The sequence below is a fragment of the Adiantum capillus-veneris genome, chromosome 1, assembly GCF_014529385.1.
Source record: "Adiantum capillus-veneris isolate H3 chromosome 1, ASM1452938v2, whole genome shotgun sequence".
Classification (NCBI taxonomy): domain Eukaryota; kingdom Viridiplantae; phylum Streptophyta; class Polypodiopsida; order Polypodiales; family Pteridaceae; genus Adiantum; species Adiantum capillus-veneris.
The window spans coordinates 144178849-144184612 of record NC_140931.1 but is presented as its reverse complement, the minus strand read 5'-3'; positions in this window follow the sequence as shown (position 1 = coordinate 144184612).

The following is a 5764-nucleotide window of genomic DNA, read 5'->3' as shown; positions in this document are numbered from 1 at the left end:
ATCGTCGAAATACGCGTTGATATCTGCGTCAAAAGGCATCTATTTTCTACGTGTGTTTTGATGCCTATATCGACACGTATTTCGATGACCATATCAAAAAACAAAATTCTTGGGCAGAGGACAGGCAGCCTGGCCTGTGCCCAGTGAAAAGATGGACACAGCCACAGCCAAACTGCCTGTCCTCTGCCCAAGAAAGCAAGGGGTTATACAAATTTCCGAGCGATAATTTTTGAGCAACAAAATAATCGAGCAAGTCCCTTCATCAACTAGACTATCCATATCACAAGTCTTCCCATGTTCAAGTGTTCAATGTGATAAGTTGAAGGCACCTATGTCTATTGTTCTAGCACTTTCCATCTGTATTATCTACTTGGAATACATTTCCATATATAGTCTCCAAAATTCTTCCAAGGGCACTTTCCCAACCTATCAAATGATTCCCAAGTGCTTATAGCATAGTGTTCTATAGAGGTCTATACCATTAGCATAGGGCTCTAGCATTCACTCTCCTATAGGTAGAACTTCATCAAAGTGTTAAAAGGTATCTCAGATTAGAAGGTGTGCAACCCCAAGCAAGGGCCTAGCATTAGTGAGCAAAACTTATTCACTTAGTAGTTGAGAGTACCTAAAATTTGAGAGCTTTCCTTGTCGTTTGCAGACAAGATGGATTAAATAAGTTTATGAGAGCCCCATCCTGCCCAATTGCCCATCAATTTTTGTAGGAGCTATGGGGGTTGGAACCACTAAAGCATTGCGGTCTCATGGAGTGCGTGCAATGGTTACGAGTGCTTGTTGAAGCACTACAATCGCCATAAAATTTGCAAAAATAGGCAAAACTTCCAGTGCTCCACAATGCTTCACAAAAGACGTTGCAAAGCTAGCTATATTTGAGTGTCTCCCAACATCCCATACCTTTTTTACAGAGCATGGCTTGCATGTCCTGCCGAGTGTTCATGAAAAATGTGTCTCAGCTTAATATTGTGCCGGTTTCAATTTTAGAAATTTTTGTTGATGAGGGCAAGGAAAATGATAAATTCCACCTCAAAATAGAGAAAACTACTCTAAAATATAACTTCGTCTGTTTCAAGAAATGATTTTCCCAAACATTGCAGGTTACATGCCTACGTGGGACGCAACTCTTAGTCTAATGACTCTTGAGCCAACATATCATTTTAAAGCTTTTTTTTATAAAAGAACTACCTTAGCTCTGCAAACGCTGCATATGGCACCGCATGCTACAATATATCCTTAGTCTACTGCTGCAACCAGTCCGCGCCGGCGCGGACTGGTTGTAGCAATAGACCAGGGAGCTATATAGAAGATACCTTAGCAAAAATTTCTTGCCTTGTAATTTGATGCGAATCGCCATTTGTAGAGTGACAATCGTGTTTCGATTGCAACACGAAATTTTAGAGCATTGATCTGGGGCAACCAGTTAATCATGGCAACGGGTTGAAAGACGTAGCGCCCAAGCCGAGCAGCTATGGTTTTGCACCGAGCAGCTATGGTTTTGTGGTGCAACATTGATTTTGTGGTGCAGCAGCTCGAGGCAATTGCAAGGTTATGGGCATCGTGCTGATAATTGGCCCTACAAGGCTAATGTGGGATGGGGAATTATGGCCAGACAGTCTAATTAGATGGTAGTAAGCTGCAGTCGAGCTGCAGTCGAATTCAACCGTCACTAACATATTCCACACCATGATCAGTGTCAGGTCTTCCTTCATGGTGTCCGCTTTGTTCTACTCGTCAGTTCCCATCTCTCGCCCGCTGTAATATCATGTCCACCATCACCACTGCTTTTGTGTTTCCCAACCCAAACTCAGCCTGATCATGCTCATTAAAGTCTTTTTACAAAAAAACTACCGGCGCCATATGCAGCATTTCCAGCTAGGCATGCTACAATACATCCTTGGTCTACTGCTGCAACCAGTCCGCGCCGGCGCGGACTGGTTGCAATAGTAGACCAGGGAGCTATAGAGAAAGGGGCGCAGGCGACAGTTTGAGGCATGGACGAGGGAGACAGCTTAGCATGTCATTATCATCATCCTCCTCTTGTGCCTCATAGTTGCAAAAAATGGAAAATTGCAACGACGACGATGAGGTTGAGCCTGCACCAGCAATGGGTGGTCAAATGATGGCGACGGAGCTCAAGAAACACGCGAGAAGTGGGCATTGGCGCATGTGCAGGAGCTCGTCTTCCCAGAGGCTGATTTTATTGTCTTTTGATGCGAACTTCTTGCTAAAATGGTGTCCATCAACGCGGTAGCAATATTGGGAGCCACTTGAGGCAGGTGGAAGAAAGGCTTACCTGCTGCGAGCTCACACGGCGTCATCATTGTCTCCTCCTTCGGGATGCAGAAAACCCTGCCCTCAACTCCTTCCTGCCTTGTTTGATGCGAATCACCATGTGTGTGTGTGTGTGTGTGTGTGTGTGTGTGTGTGTGTGTGTGTGTGTGTGTGTGTGTGTGTGTGTGTGTGTGTGAGAGAGAGAGAGAGAGAGAGAGAGAGAGAGAGAGAGAGAGAGAGAGAGAGAGAGAGAGAGAGAGAGAGAGAGAGAGAGAGAGAGAGAGCTCTTGCATACTAGATGACATTCATGTCTGATCTTATTCCATCTTGCCAACTTGTACGCACCATGGAATGATTAATAATATCACAATCCTATATGACACTAATTTGTGGCCTTTTACATTTCAATCGTTTTTTCCATCACGTTGTGGTCTTGCATCTTGTATGGTTCTTTGAATCATCTTACCTGCTATCCCCTCAAACAAGTGAAGAATTAGATTTTTGGATAGGCAAAAGAGAGAGAGAGAGAGAGAGAGAGAGAGAGAGAGAGAGAGAGCTTGGAAGGTCAACTAAATTTGCACCTCTCTTCTCTTTTATTGTGTCTGTGAGTGCCTAGAGAGCAACCACAAAGATTGGGCATGCTTTGGAAGCTATAAATCTTCGTTATGTGAGCTAGACTAAAAGATTCTTTCAATATCGGCTTGGATCTCTTGGAATTAGATGATTCTCTAGTTGTGTCATGGCATTGTTTTCAGCAGTGAGAGCACTCACAATATAGGAGCATTTATGAAATTGTTGCTTCATGACTGTATATCTGCATGTAGCAGGCAAATACACCTCAGACTTGGTCCTTTCCTATGCAGAAGAACTTGCATTTGACTCTAGGTCATATCATTTCTATTTACTAATCACAATAGATCAGTTAGGCAAGAAATTTGCACCTCCAAGCTTCCATTAAAGAATGTCGCTATCTGTAAATCAACTTGTGATGCAACTTAGCAAAGCAACCACTAAACATCTACATGTTTCACATGAGCAATAGAAAAATCATACCTTGAGAATCTCGTTGAGATGGTCATGAGGCAGTTGGATATGCTTGAGCTCATCATGCATTGGGCACATCACTTTATCATCGCCACTGCATACGCCATCGATGTAGTTGCAGTGGGTGCATCCACAGCTTGCTGCTCTCATTTCCTCCACCATTTCAATGCCAAGCTGGCAAGGGGAAATGAAGGGCAGCTCAAGGGTGTTGCACTGCGAAGCTAAGAGGAGAGAGAGAGTTTGCTTGTTTCTATTTGCTTTAGGCTCTTTTTTCTGCTTGCTTACAAAAGTGGAGTTGTTTAAAGCTTTAGGAAGTTCGCGGATAGCATCATAGGCTTACGAGGTTGTGTGCTGATTTGTTTGCAAAACCTAGGTGCCAAAATTTTGATGGACTACTTTTGAGAGGAGATATTCCACATGGAATTAAACTATACATGTTTCGAGTATGAGATTTCTTGTGTCTCGAGTATTCAAATTTCATAATGGTTCTAAAATCTCATTTTTTGTCGATTGAGTGTAAGATTTGTGGTAGTGAAAGTAATGTGCATGCCATATTTTTTTTCCCTTTCACCATTTCTGCTCTTGTATCAATTTGCTCGGATTTGTCTTCGCTCGATTTTTTTTTGCTCGGTGATTAGAAACCCCCGAAAGCAAGCAGCACCAAAATCAATCGTGCCCTCGCAAAAATTTCGGCAGAGTTCCCTTCGTTTTAACATAAACTTTTAAAAAAAAACCATTTGTATACGCCTCCTACATGATATCCATGTAGGATCTCACATGAGATTTAAGGCACAACTTGATGGAAGGAATGAAACGAACTTTGTGCAAAACCATAACCAAATTAAAACCATAACCATAACGAACTTCATATAACGAACTTTGTGCAAAACCATAACCAAATTAAAACCATGACCATAACCATATTGATCAAAACCATAACGATAACCATAACCATAAACAAAACAATAACCATAACCATAATCATAACCATAAAGTTAAACATAACCATAAACAAAACAATAACCATAACCATAACATCCATAAACAATAAACAATAACCATAACTATTTCTATACAAGAAAGAAACACAGAGATGTGTCTGTGTCTCACAAAACATATATAGAAATCCACTGATGAATCACGTTTCACAACCTGCACATGAAGGGACAAGTCACAAAATTAGTATGATATTACTTCACATATTATTTGTCTCGATCAAACGTCTCACCTCAATCGATCAGCGAGACTCTAAGGCCTCCCAGTCTACAGGCTCTCCTACAGTGGCAGCAAGATCATTCAATACTTCATAAATGCCTCTCTGATATCCATCTGTCTCCTCCTGGCATGTCGGGGCTCGATGCATTGCAAGATTCTGCATTTATACAAAAATCAAAGTAATTAAGAATACATGATTCATCGCTTTTTTTTAAAACGCCATAGCTAGGATTGGATTGGAAACTCACAACTCATAGTGAAAGGTGTCGAAGCCTCCGCTGCCAAGATGAGATGTGCCCCTGGTCGTCCTACGTACCTCTGCGGCCTGACGCCGCTGTTTGAACCTCGTGTCCACTGTCTATTCATCCTCCCTAATCTGTTGCCACGTCTCGTGTGAGATGTCCGAAGGCTTCGGTGAGCCCTACTTGAAAGCCCAACGAGCTGCATCTCGACAATGTTTCACGATGTCTTGTGCAACATTCGTGATCCGCCTCCTCGAAAGCTCCTTTGAACCCGGAGCAAGCTAATACTCTCTCATGATGGTCTCCACTACATAATTGATTTTGCTGCGATCCTGATCAGGCCAAGACGTCATAATGGTAGTAGAAAATTGCAGCTCCGCGAGCTGGCGAACCCGCTGTCTCATCTCAGTCCCGACTCTATCCATGTCAACCTGTCCATCTTCCCGTACAGTATAGACCTTGGAGGCACTAGGATAGTGTGCCTCCCAAGGTGTCCGAGGTGGGTCGAGAGGTGTGCCTCGGTAGGACGGGGGTCGTGAGCGAGGAGGGGTCGCAGCATCTGTGGACCCTCCTCCACAGCAACCACCACCTCCACCTGACGATCGCCGAGATCGGCGAGTGCGCCTATGCTGCGGAGACGCTGACGTACCCGCCTCTACCATATCCCTAGGTGTTGAAGCGGCCGTGATGGGAGACCTCGCAGGCATCGTACACAGTGCTGTCAATTTGTTGTGTTCTGAAATGCTTTCCATGGGACCACAGTGCCATGTATGTATGATACCTCCAGTCACATCCAATAGCTAGCTCTTCCTCTTCTGGAGACATGGGTTCTCCGATCTGTCGATCTGCTCTCACTGTCTTGTCCAACCATGCCATTGTAGGGAATTCAGGTAGAGGAGCGAGACAATCTGGCAAAGATAAGCCTCTAGTCGTTCAGCTTCGCCTGGAATCGTGTCGCTCCTTATTGCGCCTCTGTT